The following is a 25,396-nucleotide window of genomic DNA, read 5'->3' as shown; positions in this document are numbered from 1 at the left end:
GGTCAGAGATGTTTTTTTAAAGCACAAATCATGTCACCCGCCCTTGCTATAAATTCTACAATGTTTTCACATCAACTCAGCATGAAAAATCACAGTCCTGACTGAGTTCTATATCTTCTGGTGTGTCACTTCTATCAGTATCTTCTTCATATATGCCTCCTTGGGCCACATTCACCATCTTTCTGTTTCCAGAATATTCCAAGATCTCTTTTACCTTAGTTTTATTCCCACTGCTATTCTTTTGTCTGGCTCATTCTTCCCCAGATGGCTCTATGCCTTTCTCCCTCACCCTACTCTGATCTCTGCTCAGATGCCACTTTCTCCAAAAACTTTTACCTTTCTCTAAAAAACATTGTATATGAAACAATAGGCTTCTAATCTACTCTTTAGCTCCTTACATTATCTTATTTTTCTTCATAGTGCTATTCACTACATGATATTATAGAATTACTTGATTGTTAGATTACTTCTCATCTCCCATACTAGAATGTAAACTCTGTGAGCAGAGATCTTTTCTGTTTTCTTTGCCTCTTTATCTCCAATAGTTATCACATAAGAGGTGCTCAGTAAATAAGCATTGAATGAATGACATCCAAAAGGACCAGCATTTTGTGGAATACATTCAGGAATCATTGATATTTATAGTGCCAAAACAGCTGAGAGATTTGATTAATTCAAACAGTCAACTAAATTAAAATAAACAGAAAAAGAAAAATTCATAAAACCAGTTATTTGGTCGATAAAACCAATCCAGAAAAAAATGTTTCAGCTAAACTTTTTTTAGTAAGGTTTTTTTCAGTACTATTCCACAAAAACAGGTTTCATCAATTTTGGCTGAGATTATGAGGTTCTTTCCCTGGCCGCATGGCTCAGTTGGTTGGTGCATTGTTCCAGGCACTGAACGGTTGCTGGTCGCATTCCTGGTCAGGACATATGCCTGGGCTGAGGGTGTGATCCTCGGTCAGGGGGTGTATGCGAGGCAACCAATGAATGTTTCTTTCTCACATAGATGTTTTTTTTTCTCTCTCTCTCTCTCCTGTCTCTCTCTTTCCTTCTCTCCCTCTCTTTCTCACACACACACATGCAAATCAATTGAAACATGTCCTCAGGTGAGGAGTTAAAAAGAAAGAAAGAAAATATGAGGTTCTAATTTCTTAGTGGAGTTGTTTTCCTACTTTATTTAGAACAGAGAATTTTTCTGCTCACAAACTGAAATAAAGTTTTGTGAATTACTACTACCTGGCTTCATCTCCAGTGGAGAATATTCGAAGATTCCATGACCTTCAGTGAGGAAAAATACAAAGTACTTTTCTGGCAACGAAAATCTAGTATGAAGGTAAACTGTTGAATTTTGTTACTTTGCCATTTCAGAGGTCTTGCATCAAGAAATCGATGGTCCAATTTCACATCATTTGAATTGTGATTCTAATGATTTTATTGTCAGCTCAGAGTTCAACTATTATAACCTTTGAAAAATCAGAGAAAAGCAATTAAATACAGATATTTTTCCTTGAATGTGTCACAAATTGAGAATGGAGCATTATTCACAACCATCATTAACATCACAAGAAATTATTGACTGAAACTTAAAGGAGTCACTCACTACCACTGAAGAACTACCTACTTAAAAGACAAAATAAAGAAACCAGCTTTGAAAGTTACTACTAAATGTCTCTCCCAGAGAGCTCTAATTTCTAGGTGTCACTAAAAAAGAATAATGATTATCATACTTTCTTCCTTGTCTGGCAATAGTTTAGAAGTTGCTTTTCCAAAGACAAGCTTAGGAAAATTTGATGAAGGAGGCTCATTTTTTATAATTATGTAAGCCATATACACTGAGCAAAAAAAGAGGAAAAGCTTTTATGTGTGAGAGAATGTCATCATCAGCAGGTGCCTAGGTATAGATGAGTAACTTGGATGAATTTGAATCCCAATCAGTCTAAGGGCAGGAGAATAAAAGAGGTTAAAGGAAACAGAACAAAGGGTGCTAATTTGGAAGATTCAGCTGAGGCACAGAAATAGGCTATAAAATCACAATGGTTTACAATGGGCTGAGCAATCTTCTAAGACCTTTTCAGAAACCCCATTCTATACATGAGGAAACTGAGGCACAGACAGGCCAAGTAACTCATCCGATGTCTCACAGCTGTTGTCATGGGTCTCAGATTCCTGTTGAAACCCAGGCATTCTGGTTTGAGGTGCAAGCCAAAAATATGGCAAAAAACATCAAAGGTGCTGGAGGGATTGACCCTATGCAGAAATTCTTAGGAAATAGCCAGCCTGCAGGAAGCTGGTTTTACAGCACTGAAGACAAAATCTTATCCACACAAGAGGTGATCAATGAGAGTGCCAAAAGAGTACCAGTGAGGAAGAAGATTTTGTGAAGAAATTTCTTTGCCAAAATCCATCCCTTGAGCCCCAACTCCTGTTCTTTCAAGTAAGAGTAGTGGGTGGATCCAGCCCCCTCAAAACAAGCCTATGGTTGAGGGAGGTTTGGGGGAAGGTGTTCGCCAGGACAACTCAGGGAACCTTTGTGATTAGGGACACAGGGGACTGAGATATGACCTTTGCCTGGGAATCTGGAAGGCAGCTTAGATGCAGGCGCAAGCGCTGCTTGGATGGTCGGGCTAAGGTAAGTTTCTGCAGCTTGCTGAAAGTGGCTATACTCCCCTCGGAAAGCAGGTCAAAAACCATGTGATTTTTTTTTTTTCTGTGAAACAAGATAGAGAGAGGATTGACCTGGAAGATACAGAAATTTGTATCTGTTTTGTTCATACCATTTTCCTAGTCTCTAGATTAGTGCTTGTCCTAGTGGCTAGAACAAATATTCAATGCATATTTACTAATTTTAGAAAATATTATTTTAATATTTAATAATTTAATGTATCAATGCATTGATTAATGGATATTAATAAATTAATTGATTGATGAAGTGACCACCTAAAGAGAAGCCACTGCTACATTCTAGGAGATCCAACTGGAGATGTAGTAAGAACTTTCCAAAACACATACTCAGTTTCCCATGGGGGAAAAAATAGCACAGCCTTTTTATATCATTTACCCTGAAGATTTTTTTTGTAGATGAGGACATTTGTGGATGTCATCCCCCTTCTCCCACTTTATCCTGGGTGACTTTATCCTGGGTCACTCTCACCCCTCCCCCTTGCAGTTCACAGATCAGAGGAGGGAGACAAAGATGAAGTGGTCTTTCCCCATATGGCAGGCTAGGAGGGGAGTGTGGGGAGAGAAGACTTAATATCAAATCAGCATCCAGGTTTGACTACCTTTGAGCCTTCTGATTCCAATTTCTGCATTGAGAATGTCTTTGCATTTAAAAAGGCTGTGGGGCTGAAGCCTATGTATAGTATTAGCTGTGATCGGTGTTCTAGTTTTGTGCTTCTGGTGGTTTCATAGGTACTCATCCTACAGAGGTGGTTAAAAAATGACCTTGAATGGGGCAATAATAACAAGGGGTAATAAATCAATGATCACATTAATTCAATTATATGGTTCTGAGAGCAAATTATAATAGGAATGTTATTAAAATATGAACCCTACTAAATCTGTTAGAAGAGGGGCCACCAAAGCAGAGATGGGTCCAGGGACCTGGTAATAAGTGGTGGAGCCAAGATTTAATCCAGGCAGTCTGACCCAAGAGCCTGTGATCCTACTCAGATGCTGCAGAAAGGGTGGAATTGGTTCCTGTTCACAGCAGTATTAGCACCATGTGGAACATGCAGACATAAAAGAGAAATTAAAAAAAAATAAAATAGAAATAATACAAATAGTAGCAGCAGTAACAGGAGCAGACAGTATCTCTCAATTACCTTAGAAAGCCCTTGTGCCATAATTACTGGACTCCTGGCAAATACAGAGGGCAACAAAGAACCTGTACAATGTCCAAGAAAGATCTGAGCAACACAGGATTTGAAATGAGAAGAGTGACACAGGAGAAGACATTGGAACCAGGAACAGGACCGAGACACAGTCAACCATCCTTGACAACAGCCATGCTGACCAACCTCAGAAAGAAAGACTTGGTGGTTAATACACAAGCTACAACTGCCTGATATAGATGATCCATTCTGGGTCATACCTACAGCCCAAATGTCATCTGACGCCACCCTGTACTTGGATAATTAATTAAATTTTTATAAAATGCTGGATTCTTTCTCCTTCCATGCACATGAATTGCAAAGGGATTCTTAACAGCTCCTATTTTCTCTGGTGCTACATTCTTAATTTCTGCACCCACAAGCTCTCACACTCACATTTCACTTCCCATGACTGTTCTCTCTTATCTGCACTAAGCCAGACATAGAACACACCACCTTTCATATTGTTTCTCTCAAACTACTCTCATAAGGCATTTTTATGCTACTTTAGCACAACAACCAATTTAAATTTTAATATCAAATATTCCCATTTAAAAGTCCTTCAACTGCCATGCCATCAGGCGGTCCTCACAGACCGCCCTTCTCCTCAGATTCCAGCCAATGACTATGTGCATCCTCTTTTTTTAATTCATCTGCCTTCTAATTTTTTTTCTTGGCACAAATTCAACTTCATACTAGCTTCTCACACAGAATATCTTAGCCTTTTCCTTCTTCATTATTTAATAACAGCTCCCAAGCTTTATCATAATATTCCATCAAGGTATTTTTCTAAACAAAGATAATTGCTTTCATAATATTTATCCCTGTGCCATCTAATATTGGGTTGGCCAAAAAGTTTGTTTAGTTTTTTCTGTACAATGGCGGTAATATGGGCTTAGCTGTCTTTAACTTCATTTGAAATAATTTTGTTAGATGGTTTTGTGACAGCTGTCATATCAACATGAATTAAAGAAAACTTATTAAAATTGGTGAAGTTTTATGCAGCCATTTAATATTGATGGTGGAAAAAATATGCAACACTTTTGGTGTATTATGCTTTAGTGTTTCAAGAAAGGTAAAAATGCAACTGAAATGCAAAAAAAGATTTGTGCAGTGTATGGAGAGGGTCCTGTGACTATTTGAACATGTCAAAAGTGGTTTGTGAAGTTCTTGGTACTATTGACATTTTGGCCAAATAATTCTTTGCTGTCGGGCTGTCTTATGCATTGGAACATGTTTAGCAGCACCCCTGGCATCTACCCACTAGAAGCCAATAGAGGGAGATAGCCAACATACTCAAAATATCCCAACCAATAAAATTATTAGTGAAAATGAAAAATGTGTCATTTATTTTACAAAAAAAAACTAAACAGTCTTTTTTTGCCAACCCAATACTTCTATATGGAACAATCAACTGCTACCCTCTATTGGACCCTGTGGGTATCTGAGTATGTGATCCATGGTATATGCAATGCCTTCATGCTCTCTGATTTTTTAAATTACTTTTCTCATTCAGTTTAGTTTGACCGAGTAAATTTCTTTAACACCTAAAGTAGTTGGTGCCTAGGAGCATAAAATAAGGTATGGTCCACACCATCAAAGAACTATGGAGGAAGGTACAAAGTAGTGTGAGAACCAATAAAGAGCATTTCATTCAACCTGGGTTACCAGGGAAGGTTCTGTAGAAGAGAATGTCTCACTGAGTTTAGAAGGATAGGTGAGAAAATAATTCCTGACAGGCAAGCAAGCTGAATAAAAGGAAGAAGAAATGAAACAGCAGGTAGAATGTGAATAAGTACAAAGGTATTTTTGTTGTTGTCTTTAACAATCACACAGTTTCTGATGTCAGAACTCTATTTTAACTGATGGCAATCTCCAACTCCTGTTGACTAGATGTTAGCCCCAAATAATGTCTTTGCTCCTTATAAAATACCTGATTAGTTTAATTAATGATAGATTTGTCATGTATTAAAAATTAATTTTATAGTCCCACATAAATAGCTTTTATAAATGCAATTAATTCCAATAATCTTTGTTAAAGAATAAAATTAGTGTGATCAAGTGGCTTACAGATAATAATCTTCCTGTTTTTGATATTTTTAAAAAGTTGGTATTTAAATCACAAGCTTACTTTAGAAAACAGAAACAGCCAAAATGATTTCAATCTTTTTGTAAGGGTAGGGATCCAAGCAACTAATATAATAACTAAATCTTTCTCTTTATATTATATATCAAGCTGCAAGTTGTAAGTCATTTTGTTGTGTTATTTATAAGGTGTTTCAAGGAGAGAACCAAACAAATATTAGCACTCTCTGGAAATATACCCACTTACTTCCTTATTACCCATCTATATACCCAGTCTTGTTCCAGAAAAGACTGAATGTGTCTTGCACATACTTAGATAGCATAAGTAAAAGCAGAGCCAGAGGAAAAAACAAAGGACAAAAAGTGCAACTAGGAATAATGTTAAAATGTAAAATGTGCATCATAAGAATCCATACAATTGCTATGACCGACTCACAAGTTGGTTCTGAGCTTTCCACCAGATGGAAACCTGACCAGTTGCTCAGTGCACCAGGCTCATAATGTAGAAACAGTACCTTATCAGGGTAAATGCAAAGACTGCTGTCAAACAGGATATGCTCAGTAATGTTGTTATATTTTACTGCAGCATAGGCTGATGTTCACAGTAGACCTCCTGGTGCCTTATCTCTCATTTACCTACCTGCCATAATTGACATAAGTATCTAAGACAGCACACACAGCAGGCAGTACTGGAACAGTGTTTTTTGCAGGTTGTCCATACCTATTTTTGTTTCTGAATTGCCATTTAATTTTTCATGCAGTATATCTCTAAATAGCAAACAAGGTTTTTTTTTTAAATCCTATATCCTCAACAGTATCATTTATGAAAGAATCACCAATAGTCATGACTGGTTCACTGCTGAAAACAAGAAAATTGTGATATTTGCCATTCAAAAAATTCAAATACTTTGTCACCTTTCTATTTGTGTGAAGTCTGTGAGCTCAGCACTGTATCGATTTATTAAAATCTCTTGCTGTTATTTTATTTAGAAAGGTGCATAAAGGTTATGGTGTTTGATAAAGTCATGATAGCTAAACAAATGTCAGTATTTGTAAAGGGGAAATGTGAAATTTTACATTTTGACATATAATTGTTTCACCTTATTTTTTAAAAAGGTTCAAAAAAGAACAGCTCAGTGTTAGTTAGCAATTGGGGTGAAATTTTAGATTCCAAATGAGCAATAGCCACGTACCAAGCACTGTGCTAAAGATGTTCACGTGCACACACCACAGTAAGTGTCCTGGCAGCATCCCTGTAAGTGAACGTTATCATTCCTATATGTTGATAAGGAAGCTGAAATTTCTATACAGGGATAGAGAGTAATTGCTTTAGACATTGTAGAATACTGAGTCTCTGTCACAACTACTCAACTCTGCTGCTGAATTGTGAAAGCAGCCATAGACAACACTTAAACTAGTGGGTGTGGCTGTCTTCCCTTAAAACCGTATCTACAAAACAGAAGGCAGGTCCTTGGATCACTCTCGGCCTCTGAACGTCATTAATGAGCAACTTACGTTACTCAAGATCATTCACATACGTAACGAAATCTGAATTAAAATTCAGATTTTCTGCTTTGAAGCCTAGTGTTCTGTCCACTCTCCCACAGCTTCTTCAGTAAGTGGAAACTCGTCTTGAAACAAGTAGTTATTTGTAGACAATTTTTAATTAGCTTCTTATAATCCAACAAAAATAATATATCAGCAGCTGTTGGAAAGATGTTTTAAAATACTGAATCAATAACCTACTAGTAGTTTTACTTACATGCTCACAAATAAGCTTCATACATGGGTTTGTTGAGGCCAAATGTAGCCTGTTTTCCTTTAATCAGACAAATCAACACGTTTACTTATCTGTCCAACCAGCTAGCAGATATTTGTGGAGAAGCTTCCAAATGCCGGGCATTGCTCTCAAATTTGGAAAAATCAAAATGAAAATGAAACACCAGCCAAGACCTATTGTAGTGTTCACATAAGCTCCTTAGGACATGTGCTTTTAAATAAAGGCTACTCTGGATCTTCCTTAACAAATCTTAAAAGCAAGCCCTGAAGGTATAAAACTGAAACCAAGTAAATCTGTGCTAGAACAAAGTTAAACATTGTTTAAATAATACGGCAAACCCAGATTCTAAAACATAGTTTTAAAAAATGTCTGGTATCCAATTAAAATTCCATGCAGGAAAAAAATGACAAGTAACCAGAAAATCGGTTACTACAAACAGATGCAGAAAAAAATAAGAATTATCAGACAAATCCATTAAAACACTATTGTAACTATGTTCTATATGTTTAATAAGGGAGAGGAAAACAAATATGTGAGGAAAGAGAAGAAAGGTATAAAATAGACCCAGAAGGTTATTTTAACCTAGAGTTAAAATATATATTTGGTGGGGTTAAGAGCAGATTAAACAGTGCAGAAGAAGAGATCAATTAACTTGAAAACATAATAATACAAATTGTCTAAAATGCAGAACAATGGGGACACAGTGACTTGTGGGACACTGCCAAGTAGTTTAACATATTGTAATTGAAGTTCCAAAAATAAGAGAGAAAGAAGGTTAGACAAAAAAGGTTTTTAATAATAATAACTAAAAATTTTATGGAGCTGATAGAAATTTTAACCCTTAACTTCCAAGAAACTCAACAAATCCCAAGGAGTATATAAATAAAGAAAATACTTTTAGGTACGTGATAATAAATAGAAAACTTAAAAACAACCAGAGGAAAAGACATTATTACATACATAGAAAAAAGATAAAAATTACTACATACTGTTTTTCAGAAACTAAGATAAAAGAAAACTTAATGATATCCTTAAAGTACAAAAAAATAAAATTTCTACCTAGAATTCTTTACCCAGCAGAATTTGTCTCAGAAATTAATTGGAAATAAAGACTTTATTTAACACAAGTCAAAGAGAAAATCATTCATTGCTAGCAGATCTGCAATAAATAAAACTTCAAGGAAGTCACTCAGGTATTTAAAAAGAAAGATACCACCTTCCTCAAAAGAATGAACACGAAACCATCTTCCTCAAAAGAATGAACACTGGAAATAAGGTGGGTAGGTAAAGATGAAAGACTTGTTTTCTACTTTCTTAAATTCTCTTGAAAGATAATCGACCATTTAAAACAAAAATAATACTTTTTGTAGCATTTATAGTATATAAAAAAGTAAAATATTTAGTAGCATAAAAAAACAAGAAAGAAGACAAGCATACTATGTGAGATTTGTACACTGTACTTGAAGTGGTGTCATTTTAAAGTGTGACAGGTCAAAGAAATATGTTAAAAACTGTAGAGAAATCACTTAAAACTTAAAATACATACAATTAATAAGTCAGTATTGAAGGTAAAATCAAAGAAAAACAAAAACTTCAATTAATCCAAGAAATTGAAATCCTTTCTTAGATTAATCGAAGGAACAAATAGGAGATTATAGAAAACTGAACAAATTGAAAATAAATAGCAGGTTTGTAGTTTCAAACCCAAACATATAACTAGTCACACAAACTCTAAACTGTCTATAATCTGAAATAAAAGGCATAAACTGTCAGACTGAATTGAAAAAGTAGGAACCAAGTACATGCTACTTACAAAACCTGACTTTAAAGATACACATGGATTAAAAGTAAAATAATGGAAAAACTTATACTATGAAAACACTAAAAACAAAAAGGCTGGGATAGGTATACTATTTTAGACAAAGTAGATTTTAAAATAAGGAATATTACCAGATATACTCAGGGTTTCATAATGACAAAGAACTCACTTACAACAGCCTTAAATAAATAACATATATTCAACTTCACAATAAAGTAAAACACTAATAAAACTGAAAAAACAAATGCATCTACCAGTCTTAATAATTGATAGAACAAGAAAAAAAATCAGTACAGTTATTTATAGAAGACTTGAACAACACTACCAACCAAAAATACCTACTTCATATTTATGTCATTTCACCAAACAACTGCAGATTCTATATTGCTTTCAACTTTACAGAAGACATTCAACAAAACAGAAAATATTGTGGGTTACAAAACAAGTCTCAATAATGGTTAAAATAAAACTGAACTCCTGCAAAATATATTCTCTGAACACAACAGAATTTAACTAGAACAGGAAGATATCTGGAAAATTCTCAACTGTTAGGAAATTAAGCAACACATTTCAAAATACAAAAAAGGTCAAAGAAGAAATCACAAGTGAAATTGGACTACATTTTGAATTGAATGGAAATGTAAACGCAACATAACATCGGTGGGGCGCTGCCAGAGGTGTGCTTAGGAGGAGATCTGGAGTCCTGAATGTTCGTTTTATTTAAAAAGAATTGTCTAAACTCAATGATCTTAGATCTACTTCCATATTAAGAAATAGAAAAAGAAGAGCAAATGAAAGCCAAATCAAACACCAGGAGAGAAATAATAAAAGATAAAAATAGAAATCAATGAAATAGAAAACAGAAAAGTAAGTACAAAATAGCAATATAGCCAAAAGCTTATTATTTGTAGAGAACGATAAAATGGATAGATGTCTAGACCACAAAAATGAGAGCTGGATGTTTTTATCCTCACATCACAAATGAAGAAACTGAGACTAAGAGTAGAGAATTGATGTTTTTGTGACTATCCACCTACTGACAAGATCCTAACTCGAATCGAAGTCTGTCGGAGTCTAAATTCCATTTTATTTTCAATATACTGGCAGTAAATAAGTAGATTGTGTATTGTACGTATGTACAGACAGGTTTTCCCTTACATTTTCCCTCACTCTTAAGAGAACGACCAAGCATGAAAAGTAAAAGTGGAATACCTTGTGTATCGGAAGTTAGACACTTTGCCATAGATTATTATTTATCAGACAGTACATTATTAACTCATTTCTAGCATCACAGTGTATGTGATACAGTGGAGAACTTCGGTCAGCACCATTCACACTACGTACGGTCTCTGTGAAAGGCTCCTGCAGAGCTGTGCAGCTGGTCACCTTCACAGCCATACTTCGTGGCTTCTCTGGTCCATTCACTAGTTCAAGCCACCTTCGTGGCTTCTCTGGTCCATTCACTAGTTCAACAAACACTTACAGAGCATCCGCTGTGCGCTGAGCTCTGAGACCGACTCTGAGGACACGAAGGTTAATAGGTATCTTAGAGTTTGGAGAGAAAACGGGCAAAGGCCCTGGTAACGACAATGCATTACATTGTGATCGGAGAGACATGGCAACTCTTCGAAGAGACTTTGAACTCAGAGACCGATGACTGTCTGGGGTGGCCTCTCCGCTTTCTCTCTCCCATTTCAGCTTTTTACTCCTCTGCTACCGACTCAGTCAGTACTCTTGATCCCCAGAGATAATAGTGCCCCGAAGGTCGAAGCAAGAATGGCTGTGTTTCCAGCCCTTTGATGATGGACTCTCAGAGTTGTTGGCTAATTATAGATTTCTTAGGTAAATAAATCTATAAGAACACCAAACCTGTGTCTGTGACTATTGATTCCTTTTCTCTTTAACGTCAAAGTTATTCGTCTAACAACCGCTTCCCATCAGGGGCAAGTTGAGAAGAAACACGGGAGGGGAAGAGGAGGGAGAAAGCCCCATCTGCTAGAGTTGTAAATGCCCTGTGCAGAGAAGCCCTGAGGGTCTTGTCCAGGACGGTGCTCCTTTCCCCCCACACCCGGCACCTGCACCCGTGTTGGCTGTACTTGGAAACCGAATAAATGAATGGATGACTGGGTGACGGGTGTATGAAAGCATTAGGCAGAGAATATGGCCTTTTCAGTACATGGGAAAGAATGTTCCAAGCAGAGAGAAAAGCGTGTGCAAAAAAACAGTTAAAGGAATTATGACAAGTGTCAGAAACTGGAAATAGAGCAATCTAGCAATAGTACAGAATAAGGGGATTAATAAGGCAGAAAAGCTATAGATGTGATTCTGAGTCAACTCAATTATTTGGTATTATGACCTTGTTGAATAAACTCCCTTTCCATCAACTGGGTTACCATTTTCTAGACTGTCACAATATCTAGTTAATAAAACATTAAACACCTTCTATATGTCACTTCGGCTTTATGGGCCCATCAAAATAAGCAGACATGTTATTTTAAACATAAGCAAACATAATGATTTAAAACATATAGCATATTTTAAGTTTTCCCCAATCTCAGTAACTTTATCTGAGTTGTCTCGGTTGGGAAGCTCATAAAATCATTCTATAATTTTAAAACACTGTTAATCACTCTGAAACTTAATATTTTTCTCCTCGCGCTTGTGGCAATAGCTTCCGAGAGCCTCATTTCAATTAGAAATGTCCAATTACAATAAATGCCTCTAATAAAGATGTAAAAGGACAGAGATAAAAGCAAAGGAACAGAAATACTGGCTCTAAAGGGCAACTATTATTCAGTTTCTTGTAATTGCCCTCAAAATTTACCATCTCCCTTAAAAGAAGGAAATATGAATTACATAGAATGTGTTAATAACAATTGTACTTTGGGAGTTTTTCCAGGTGGGTCACATAAATGGGGAAGCAAGTGTACACGAAGTCAAGCATATCCTTCTGAGTGCTTAAATATAATATCAATTTTAAAGTATGCTAAAAACTAGGGTTAATTTTTCCCTATTTTCTTGGTTCCAGGTTTCCTTGTTCACTATGCTTTTGAAAAAGCTGCAAGAAATAAATTGCCAAATGCCAACATTTAATCTGTTAACTATATAATAAGATCATATTTTAACTGTAAAATTGTTAACAATTTTTTGGTGTTAATTCATAGTTACTAGGACATTAACTGCCATCTCAGGGTTCATGTGGCACACATGTGGAAATATTTTCTGACCAGCTCTTAGGAAGAAATTAAAATTCAAGGGCTCAGGCTAGACTTACATTAGCCAAATAAACCCTGTAAGTACAACATTTTCTTCCAACAAGTTAGGCCCTGTCCAAGGACGGTGCAGCAGGTTCAATGTGATGGTCTGTGAACCAGGCAGATCTAAGTCCAGAGGCAGGAGAAACTTTGGCAAACTTGTCCCTACAATAAAAATCAGGTTTTGTTCTGTTTTTGCCCATCAGGGAGTCTAAGACGTTTAGGAAACTGCACAGAAAGTTTATGAAATAAATATATGCCTACTATCGGTCTACCATGTATTAGGTTTTGTATTTCCATGACTTAGTTTACTTCTCACACTTCTATGAGTTAGGTTGGTTTTATCGTTTCTATTGCATTGATAAGCAAAACGAAGACAACAAACAACCAATGACAGCTAAGAAGAGGAGCAACAAGATTTGAATCCAAGTCTGTCTAACTCCAAAGCCTCTGCTTTTTCTCTCATAACCATAAAATGCTGATCTTACATAAACTTTAAAAAAATCTTTATAATTTTTATTTTGCTAAAAAGTTAGATCCTTTGAGACCTGGTTGACTTCAGCAACATGATTTCATGTAGATTCACTTTAACAAAGTACAGTAAGTAAGTGAATTGTTTTTGAGAAACAAATCCTTTCCTATACAAAAGCCCATGTAAAACACTCTGAACCCAGAATGTTCTGTTTACTATGACTTATATTTAAATATCATTCTATAGAAAAAAATCGACCCCTGCGGCTTTTAAATATAATCACAAAGGCAGAGAACATTCTCTCAGCTCCATCTTGAATATCAAAAACTGCAAAGACCTTTCTACAGGAATACCTCTATTGCTATAACAAATTAGCCATTAACCAACTCCCATATTCTAATTATGGAAAATATACCTCGACAAAATTTCATTTAAAGAGAAATAAGGTAAAGTACAGAATGAACCACAGATTTCCTCAGGGAAACCGAGGTGGGGGGAATGGGGGGCAATGGAACTACTACATGAAATTGACATTTTATTTTCTTCTCATCTCATTTAGGTATGCTAACAACACAGGAGCTGACGAAGCCCAGAACTTGTCACTTAAAGGAAGACTCCGCTTGAGGAGAATGAAAGGAGAAAGAGAGTAACGTCTCCAAGAGTCCCATTAATAACGCATCAGTCAATATTTCTTCCCAAACGTCACATATAATCCTCTAATAGCTCTTCCTCCAAATGGCACTTCCCAGCTACTTCTCACACATTTGGGAATGATTTCAAAGTGAGAGCTATAAGTAAACAGAAGTAGCCCACTTCCTGTCATGCCCTTAGCTGGATGCAACATGGAGACTAAGCACCTGGACTCTGGAACTATTGACTTGGGTTTGTAGTGCAGCTTCGCTGTGGAGGTGGCACCTTGCATTTGCCTTAGGTCCTCGTGTGTAAAGTGGAGGTGATAAGAGTATCTTCTTCACAGAACGTGGTGAGGATTGAATGTGAAATATCTACAACACTGTCTTAACCAGAGCAGGTTTTCAGTCAATGTGAGCTATTGTTGATATTTTGTTTTGTTTTTTGTTTCTTTTTTATCACTTGTTAATATCTTGAAGAAATTGTAAGTTTAATGCTCCAACTCCATACTGATATAATTATAAAAATTCCATTTATATTTCAATTTAATGGTGAAAACCAGTGTTTTTCTTCCAAGCTTCATCACACTCTCATTAACTACTCAGGGGAAAATATCCCATCTGTCTCCGAACAGTATTTCAAGCCTCACTGGTCACTAACTTCCCTCTCCTGGAAGCTTTTCCACGCTCCTGCACTTTTAGATTATGTTTTTAATGAGCTGAAAGAGGAGTATTCACACTTTGCCATGTTTATTTCTTCCCACTTTTAAAGTGTTTTATTTGTTAATTCACTCTCAGTCACAACTCACCTAATGGCATGCTAATCTCTCTCTCTCTCTCTCCTGCTCTCTCGCTCTCTCTCTTTCTCTCTCTCTCTCTTTTCTGTGTATGTACCCGTGGCCATTGAAACCAATAACAGTTGCCTGGGTTTCTTTCAAATCATATAAACAAGCAGGTTTACAAAAGGTGACCCACTAGTCCCAGTTTTCTGGGATTTTTAGATTTAAGTACTGGAAGTCCCATGTTCAGAGAACTCCTTTGGTCCCAGACAAACTGGGACACTTGGTTCTTTCTACATCATTCATCTTTCTGCGTGCAAATGTATTGCAATGGTCTTTAAAATATCTCTAAGTGTTAAATGAAGCACATAAATTGGCATTGGACTTTGGACTCAGAAGATCTGGTTACACATAATGTCCTACCTGTGCTTTTTTTCAGCAAGTCAATCAGACATTCAAGGTTACCATTTATAAATTGAAATTGGAATATTGGTCTTTGTTATACTCGGGTTTTTGTGAAGGTCACGTGTAACAATGGTCATGAAAACAGAACCTTAATGAAGAAAAAGGTTCATGTTATCTCATCTGATCTTACAATTTAGTACGAAGGCTGCTGAATGCTTCTTCCACCATGAACTGAAATGAGGTATTTACGTAAGTTGGGAAGTTGAAACGAAGTAGTACACAAGGTGTTTTGTTCTTTTACAAAGATCTTTTATTTCCAACCATATTCATAAGAAACTTTATATTTAACCAATGATAAAAGTTCACATCTTCTGGTATTCCAAAATTCTGTCATCAGTGAGTCCCCAACCCTTCCTATGTGTATTTATAATACGCATAATCTTCTCAGTTCAAAAGGGATCAGTAAGAGGAGATTAAGTACTGCTCTCGTCAGTGAGCACTTTCGCATACACTTACACAGACGTTGTTCTTTTAGGGTAACCATTTCTCCGGGGCCAAACAGTGCGCTTGTACACACAGCCAGCTTCGGAAACACAGACTGTGTAACTTGAGGCAGTTGTGCAGCTTCTCTGTGGATCTGTTGGAAGGGAGTAATAATAACACCTACCACACGAGACTGTCATGAGGACTCCATGGAGGACACAGGAGAAGAGTCTGAAACAACACCTGGCACAATGCAAAGGATTTTGCCATTTTTCCTAGTTTGGGCCAATCACTGCTCTAAGTGCAGACAACAAGACGTTGAGTAATGTCGGTTACTGCCCTCAAGGAGCAGCATAGGAGGGAGTATTATGGCTGTTTTGGGGCAGGTGGTCCTGGGTCATGGTGTCAAGCGAGGCTATCCTGAAGAACACTGCATAGAGTCTCTCCCCTTAACTCAGGAGAGGCGTCTAACCTTTCTAGGCCTCCATTTCCCCATAAGCTTCATAGAATCTCCTGTTGAAAACCTTAGCCCAATTTTTTGTATTTTTTTCCATTACCAACTAGTCCCCTTATAAAGATTAAATTAAAAAATAAAGCAGACGCTACCATGCTTTATTAATTTTTTATTTAAAAAAGAAACCAATAAAGCTTTTTTTATAGAAAGAAAGAAAGAAAGAAAGAAAGAAGGAAGGAAGGAAGGAAGGAAGGAAGGAAGGAAGGAAGGAAGAAAGAAAGAAAGAAAGAAAGAAAGAAAGAAAGAAAGAAAGAAAGAAAGAAAGAAAGAAAGAAAGAAAGAAAGAAAAGAAAGAAAGGGAGGTTAGAAGGAAGGGGGGGAGAGAGCAAAAAGGAAGACAGAAAACCTTAATCCTAAATCATTTCCAGGTTTGGGGTGTGTTTGGTTCAATAACTTCTCTTACCAACCAGAATGTCAGGGCTTTTGACGTTTCAGTACATACCAGGGTCAACAAAAATAGCTCCTGTCTGCATCTCAGTGCCCTCTATTCTGAGTGCTCATGTTCATGATTTGCTTCCTCAGGGCTCCAAACTGAAGAGTCTTCGTGTTCATCTTAACCTTCTCATAGGATGTCTCCTTCAAGGAAATACTGCTGGAACACTGATATTTTCTCCATTAAAAACCTAAAGAATCAGTTTCCACACAATTCACTAAAAATGTGGGTATGTAAAAGTGAGGATGTTTCACTTAGCCAGCTAAGCTGAGAACATACTCTGTTGTCATCTGTGGTCATGGTGACCATTTGGCACAACAGCCCCCCACCCCATTTCTGCACTCATTGCTTCTTCGCCCACTCCGCAGTCCCTCTCTTTCTGCAGCACCAGTCCCCTTGCACCACACAAAAGAAGACGATCAGTGACTTGTTGCTCTGTACAACTATTGGAAGCGCAATTATCATTTACAATATCTGCTGCTGAAATGAAGCCCATCAAATCTCATTTGGTTTTATTAATTGCCAACCTTTTTCTTTAATTCTCCTGACAGCATGGCACCTACCACTCAGTTTTCTTCATTGGAAAAATAAGTTTCTTAAAGATGGTTGTTAGACCTTTTCACTTTCTTCAACTCTGCGTACTCATTCATTAAGGGCAAGTGGGGATGGGAGTGTGCAGTGGCTTCAGGGAACCTTGCAGGGCAGGTGCAGGGCTTGGTGCCCAGCTCCAGGCCCACTCAGAGGTCCCACTAGCCACAGTGGCCCATGATTCAAAATGAGCCCCACCACAACCCAGGCTTCCCTCCTGATGCCACCCATGGTCTAGTTCAGGTACCAGCAGACGCATCATCCCAGGACCAGAAGATCATGGAGCCATGCAGGCTTGGAGTTGGGTCTCTCCAACCAAAAGTGACTGTTCCATCACTTTTCACCTTGTTTAAATCCCTCATTAGGGTTCTTCAGAGAGTCAGGTTCAGCAAGAGTCTGGGGTTTTATCTTGTGAGTGGTCTTACCTTCTTCCTTATGTTCAGGGCTGCCAAATTCCAGACAGCATATCTTCTTTGGTTCTCCTAATTAATGGAGTTTTTGTTTTACTACCTCACGCGTGTGGAGAACTACTTCTTCTTCTTCTTTTCTTTAAATTTCTTCACATTCTAGAGGCCAGAATTCAAATCTCATTATTTTTTTAATGTCCTCATATTCTAGAGGCCAGAATTCAAATCTTATTACTTCATCCTCATTTAAACAGCAAGAGTAATTAGTGGCTGAGTTCTAATTATTCCCTTTTCATGGACTTTTTAATCCCATGTCCCTCTTTTCATCCCCGTGCCAGAATGCTGATAAAAAACAACAATGACTTGAGGTTATGGGAGGTCTACTGTGGATCAGGCATTTTCCATACACAATCTCTAAATCCTTGCCTCCACCATGTAATGCAGGGATTATCTCTGTTTGGTTTCTCTCTGTTCTCCTTACTATGATCTGATATATACATATTTAATTAATTTATTTATATGTTCATTGGTTGCCTTAACCAATCAGAACGTAAATTCCATGAGGACAGGGATATTTGCTTTGTTCATTGCTGTATCACCAATGCCTGGAACTGGTACTCGGTTAGCCAGGACCAAATCTGTTGCCCATCATTCTAATTTAGAATATAGCATAGTACTTTATGTGTAAGTATCACCCAGTAAATATTTGTTAAATAATTAATGAGATCAAGAATGATACACAAAATTCCTTCTTCTTTGCTTCTGCCTAGTTATGTGTTATTTGGCTTCTTATTCCTAACTGTCCTACTTTGCACTTTGTTATATCTCTTAAACATCAAACTATTTTGAAAGGGTACATTGTATCAGCCAGCATTTAATCAGAAAAGCAGAGCCATTAGGAGAACCCATAATATGAACGGATTTATCACAGGGATTTGATCTTCTGCAACCGCGGGAGCTGTAAGGTTATTGTCTTTGGACCTAATGTTAGAGACTGAGGTCCACTCATTATTCAGTCAGGAAGGGAAGGTGGAGGTAAAGAGGGGAACAGCAAGCAAAAGCTGGAGCCTGTAAGTGTGGAGTCCATGAAAAAGGAGTGAAATCTGTGTCATATCCTATCGCCTCTGACCTTGATGATGTGAGTGCCTGAAGAGATCTGGACCTGCCGGCATAGAATTAAACACACACACCTGGGCCAGGATTCAGACAAGTTGAAGGAGGACCCAGAGGAAGGTAGCATAGACCTGCCTGCTGCCCCAACGAATGAGGTGAACGACAGGTATGCAGCACGTTCTATGTGCTACAGAATGACTGCAGCTTCGCTTCTGCATCCACTTATCCTACACGGACCTCTCTTATGGCCCACCTTATCTAGAAAGAGAATTCTGAGAAAGGTAGTTCAGCCTAGTCACATTGACCATTCTAAAACTTCTCATTATCTTCCAATTACTTGTTCGTGACAATTTCTATTGTATAAATTATTAACCATCCACCCTAATTAAGATGGAAAACTTCAGGAACAATCTTTTGGGGGTTTTTGTAATGGTCTTTTATAAAGTATTACTGAATTCCTAATGACATCTTATCTGTACTATGCCATTTAACATTTGATTGGACAGTCACTTAAATTAACTTCTCTATTGGGTAGAATTGGGTTTATCTACACAAAACATTAAGCCAAAAACAAACAAACAAATAAAATATTTCCTTAAACAAAATAGAATATTTTTTCTTTCTCACATCAGAAAAATATAAAAGTAGGAAGTCTAAAGCTGGTCTCTTCATGAACATCAGAAATCTAGGCTTTTTCTATCAATGACATATGGCTTGGCATCTTCAAAGTTACTTAATGGTTCAAAATGGCAGTTAGATCTCCACTCACTATGCCTGCTTCCCAGGAGGAGGTAAAATTCAAAGATCTTACCTCTTAGCTCCCTTACAGCTTTCTGAAAGCCTTATTGGAAATTTTGAAGAGCAACTTCCATTTGTATCTCAGAACTTCAAGAGAAACTGAGAATTATAGCCCAGAGCTGTGCACATTTCTCAGGGGAAGTGATTATTGGGAAGCAAATAGCAATGCCTGCCACAATTTCTAAGAAATACTCCCTGCACAAATCATACTTACCAACAGAAAATGCTGCTTTCTTCCCAAGGGATGAGAACATTATCAAACATAATGGTGGGCTTTAAAAAAGTTAATTTTGTGGTAGATGACTTCATTCAACATTGTCTACAAGCACTTTTGAAACTTTGCCCTTACAATGTGGGTGTTACAAAGAACGTCCTCGAACTCTTAAGTGGAAGCAGTGAAGATAATACAGAAAGCCAAATTTTACAGGGGAAATATGTTGACTATTGGAAAGTTGTGCAGTATTGTGAGAGCTCATTGGGACACTGGGTGCCCATCAGTGGGGAGTGTCAGCCATAGGAACTGGAGACTGATTCAGAGCTGTGGGTGGGCAGGGACTGGCACGTTGAGATTCCCATGAACTTATCATGACGTGAACCAGGCTGTGAAGAGTGTAGGGGTCAATCCAACAGGGAGGGGTTCATTGGTTTACCGCAGGGCATTTTTCCAGTTGAGGGAAGGAAAAAGCTCTGAGGGGAAAAAAAAACTTGATAAGAATCCCAAGGACCTGTAGAAGTGGAGGAAGCAAGACAGAATTTACTTTGGCCACAGAATTGATATTTGTTGAATAGCACAGCACGTGAACCTGAACTTCCCGCAATTCCTCTTGTAGGTCTTACTTTAATGGTGGTTATTCATCAATCTGACTATATTACCGTCTAAACGCTGTTCTGTCTTCATTATTAAGAATGCTACACCAGACAAAACATAACCTTAATGAAAGCACTACAGCATTCTATCTTTGCTTTTGTTGTCTTGCCTCTCTAGCCATGAAAAAGGAAGTTAGTTTGTCAAAATTTGCTTGTCACTTGGCGATGCTGATTACAGTATATGAAGAGTGGCTACAGTGAAATGTCTTACGGGATGCAGTGGCATTTATGCATCCTAACAATGCCACCTTTAAAGCGTCATGGGGAAGAAGACAGTTGCAGTGGTTGCTATAGTTCCAAACATTTTAGGAACTTATATTTTAGAATTCAAAAAAGACAGTGACCAACCATCTTTTCTTTTCTTTTTTTGCAACTCCTATATGTGCATTTTTTTTTCATCCTGCTTGGGTCTGTTCTACACAGTAGGCCCTGGGTAGGCCCAGAACATGTGGTTAAGAACACAGACTCCAGGAAAATACCACCCACAATAAATTCCCAGCTCTGCACAAGCTGGGCAACATTAAGTAAACTTCTCATCACCTCCTTGTCTGTTTTCTCACCTGCAAAGTGGGGATACTAACAACAGTTCCACATCCCTTGTCTGGGGCAAGGCCGAGACGTTAGGTGGGCTTTAAATTATTTTAGCATGAGGATAAGGTTCCTGGGAGCAAACAGAAGAATCGGTGAACAAACAAGTCTGAACACTAAACTATTTTTTTCTCACAAAATATTCTTCAGCAATGAAGTTAAATCTCAACAACCAAGTATCTCATGTTTAAAAAAATAAAAATGGAGCACCTTTGTAATTAATGTCTTAAAGTGCTTAGAAATAACAGTTCCTCAAAATGTACAAGAAAGGGCGGAACAAGGTATTTCTAAATTACCACTCCTGCCTTGAAGACAAATGAAAAGCTACTGAGAAATTGAAGGGCAGTCTCCAGGTCTTCAGCTGGCTTGCCTTGAAGACAGTGCAGTCTAAATGAGCTCTGAGTTGGGGAGGATTTTCCTGCCTCCCTTCAGGAATTCAGTGTATATGCAGTGGTGTCGGTGTGGCAGGTCAAATTTCATTTGGGGGGGCAAATTGGAAATGTAGAATCGGTTAGTGACTAGTTTTATGGGTCTTCAAATTGTTTATTTACAGCCTTTACTGAATTTATTAATTTGTATTCCCCACTGAGAACTGAGTGGTTATCCCCAAAACACCGTGTAAAAACAGGACCGCCATCTGCTGGAGCTGCCAAGCCCTGGTGCAGACGCATCCCCGGGGCTCAGTGACTCACGCGGAGCCCAGGACAGCTGAGCCATCAAGCGCGCCTTCCAGGACGGAGTAAGTCTTGCAGTGACACTGTTCACTGCTCTGGAAAGGTGCATGTGCATTCTGGGTTTTGTGCGACTACATAAATTCAGACTTGAGAATGGCTATGGAAACAGTACTTTGACCAAAAGTGTGTTTATTCCCAGGTAGACCCTGATTTGAGGAATTCATGTGGGTCCTTCATTGTCTGTTTAGGCACATTGCAATTCATGCCACGGAGAAGGAGGTGAGTGGTAGAATGTTCTAGTTGGCTGGCCTTGGCCATGGCTGTTTTCTTGATTCTTCCTCGAAAGGATACTTTTGCTTTCAGGCATTATATACCTGCCTATGCAATAGGTATACAGCCCCTCTTTCTGGTTGCGAGCTCCAAGCATTACCTGAACGTAATCTGAGCGTAATTTATGCAATGAGCTTGAATCGGACAGAGGAGAAACCTTTATTAATGCCCAAAACAGAATTCTTTCAAATCCGAGATGAAAGACTGTTTTTGGAGTATATATTTGCAAAGGATTTCAGCTATCACACTTACACTCTTTTCTTATTATTTGCTTTTTTCTACCTGTTTCAAAGTGTTAATCTGATGCCTTCACAGTTTCCTTAAAAAAAAATTTAAGATACTCATTAGGAACAGTTCAAAGGAAAATCTCTAGGACTCCTGTAAGTTCAAGGAGATGTGAAGAAGAACTTTGTGTCTGGCATGATATTATATTTGACCTTTGGGACACCAGCAGGAACGTCAGTAAGAGGTAATGCAACAGACATGCCTGGGTATTATATGGGAGTGTAAAAAATAAAGCATTGCTTTTCAAAACGATTCCTACTAAACGAGGGCATGAAATACACACCCACACACACAGCAGGGGACAAAGAGGAGAGAATTCCATGGTCAAAGTCATTGCGGAAATGTTACATACTACAATACATCTTTTCACAGAGATACCCAATATGTATTATTATCTTGAAACATGAGATTTTCTGTAGAAGAAATATGTTTACACCAGAATTTCTCCAAGTGTTCGAACCACAGCATATCTTACCACTTGGGTTTAGTAGGATTTGTGTTTTCCGTAAAACACTTTGGAAAACATTGCTTAATAATCACCAGTTAAGGCTTTAGCTAATTCACTACTTTTACAAATAATTATCCTATCAATTTTAATCATATTTTCTCTGTGAACTAAATTACTATGTCTCTACAATAGTCATTTGTATTTTTGAACATCTGTAAGTTTGAAGCCCTGGAATGTTGAAGGTTTGTCCATAGAAGCCAGGAAACAATGCTTTACTTGAATGAATAGATAATTGCTTTTCCAACCTGGTGACTAATTTGGCAGTAGTCTTTCCTTTTTCAAATTCCTAGCTGATAATCACTGTAGCTTCCATATGCCTCCCATATGCCAGATAAGGAGTGAATATTATTTTCTAGCTATAATGCAGTTATGTAAGATCATCTCCATTTTATTAAGAAGAAAACGGAGCTACTAAAATGCTGAGAAACTTCTCTGAAAAACAGCAAGGTGAGAGTCTGAGCCCAGGTCTCTTTGACTTCCCCTGCTTTCCTTTGGACCACAGAGCCACCCTCTACTGCAAGCCACCCTGCCTTCTGCTTTTGAGGCAGAATATTGTGTCTATACTCAAAATAAAAGCACTCTGACCCCATTGGTTTTAAAGGATGAAAATTGACTGTGGGCTGTTACCTTAAGCCAAGAACCATCTGTATACACATCTGTCATCACCGTTATCACACTCTGTTAGAATTATTGGCTTACTCATAGTTTCCTTTACAAATTTGTGTGTGGCTATGTCTTTTGTGTCAAAATTCCTAAAATTTACCATAAAGCATTGACTAATTATAAATATAATAATAGCTACCCGCATTAAGCCATTACTTTGTGTTGGGACTTAATATAAATGCTTTAAATGCTTTTAACATATTTTCTACTCCAATACCATGAGGTAAGTACCATTATTAATGGTAAGTACCATTCTTAGATGAGCAGCCTGACGCTCAGAGAGGTTAAGCAACTTGCCCAAGGTCACACAGCTAGTAAATAAAAGAGGCCAAGGTCTGAGCATAGTAGGGACCAATAAATAATGATTGCAAAGAGCTAATATTGATTAAAGTGTTACTCTGTACGAAGCATTATCTAAGAGCTTTACGTGAATTATGACTTTCATTCTTACAACAATTCTATGAGAGGGATATGATTATTACCCCCACCCCCATTTTGTGCAGAGATGGGAATTTAGCAAAAAGAACTTAAATAACTTATTTTGTGTCAAAATGTTAATAAGTGATGGAGCTAGCATTAGAACTGACTCCAGAACTTATGTTTTGTGCTTTAAATAAATGAATAATTTAATAACGTTTAAAAAAACTGAACTAATTATAAGACAACTCAGGAGGGAGTCATACACAAAAAAATAGGAATCACATACTTACTAAACTCATTAATCTTAGAAAATGCCTGACACCATTTTTAAGAAGCCATAAAAAGTGTCGACAGTGGCTTCCATTGTGAAATTCTGCAAATAAACACCTGGCTTTCTGGAAGTTAGAGCAATTACTTCGGTACCGCATTTTTTCTCGTGGCTTGTGTCTTTAAAAAAATAAATAATAAGATGTGGATATGGTCTTTCTTGGAAAAACTAATTTGAAAGATTTTAAAATAAGTATCAAAAAGAAAGCTAAACAGAAAGTAAATCATCAGAGAATAACCTCTAGATATTTTCAGAATTCCTCCAAATAAAACATGTCTTTTCTATATGCTGTCTACTCCCCCTCAAAAAAAAATATTCCTCAGCTCGAAATCCCTTAAAAGACCAGGAGCCAGAAACAAATAGGGGCCGTGAAAGGAGGAGAGAAAACAACAAGCATCATAAAAAACTATTATTTTCACAGACAACTCTGGGAGGGCAGCTCTCGGCTGCCCAACAGCTGCGTAATGTTCAGCAAATTTTTCCTGTCTGAATTTATGGGGTATAAAAAATGGCCGTCGTAAGATCTGAAAATGATGAGCCTAGTCCTGAAATCACCGTGTCAACCCTTAGAAAGTGCAGTGGAAGGCAAATAAAAATGATTACATTGTGTGTGACAGAAGGTGCTGGCCCATAGAGCACAAGCAGCCGTTTCCACAGGGACACATTTGTCATAAGGGGAACATTGACGGTGGCCAGGAGCAGGCAGCCAAGGCGAGTGGGTGACAGGCAGGCTGCCTTGTTTTGATGATGACAGAAGGAAGGGTGGGTATACATTCAATCCGGGCCACATTAGCTCTTTGTGTGGCTATCAGAACTTTCCACGTCAGTCCTGTCCCATGATGACATAGCACCTCCTGTTGTGCCCTGAGGCCGTCTGTGGATGAGAATTACTCTGATTTGTGAGCACTTATTATGTCAGAAACAATTCTAACCACCGTATACCTATCCCCTTATTTAAACTCTAAAAGCTCCAGCAGTCGTATTATTATCAATTTCACTGTACACCTGGGGAAACCAAGACATGGAGAAATTAACTACTCAAAGCAGGTAGAGAGGAAGAGTCCAGCATTCTGAGAAAGACAATCTGACCTGATTTCACCTTCTTACCAGTCTATGCTGAGGTCGGCAAACAGCAGCCTGCTGGCCAAATGGGTCCACAGCCTGTTATTTTAGCGGCCCATGAGCTAAGGATAATTTTTACATTTTTAAATGGTTGGTGAGGGCAAATCAGAAGAAGAACAATATTTTGTGGCATGTGAAAATCACATTATATTCAAATTTCATCGTTCATAAAATTTG

Source organism: Desmodus rotundus, chromosome 8, assembly GCF_022682495.2.
Source record: "Desmodus rotundus isolate HL8 chromosome 8, HLdesRot8A.1, whole genome shotgun sequence".
NCBI classification, from domain to species: Eukaryota; Metazoa; Chordata; class Mammalia; order Chiroptera; family Phyllostomidae; genus Desmodus; species Desmodus rotundus.
This window is presented reverse-complemented; position numbering follows the sequence as displayed.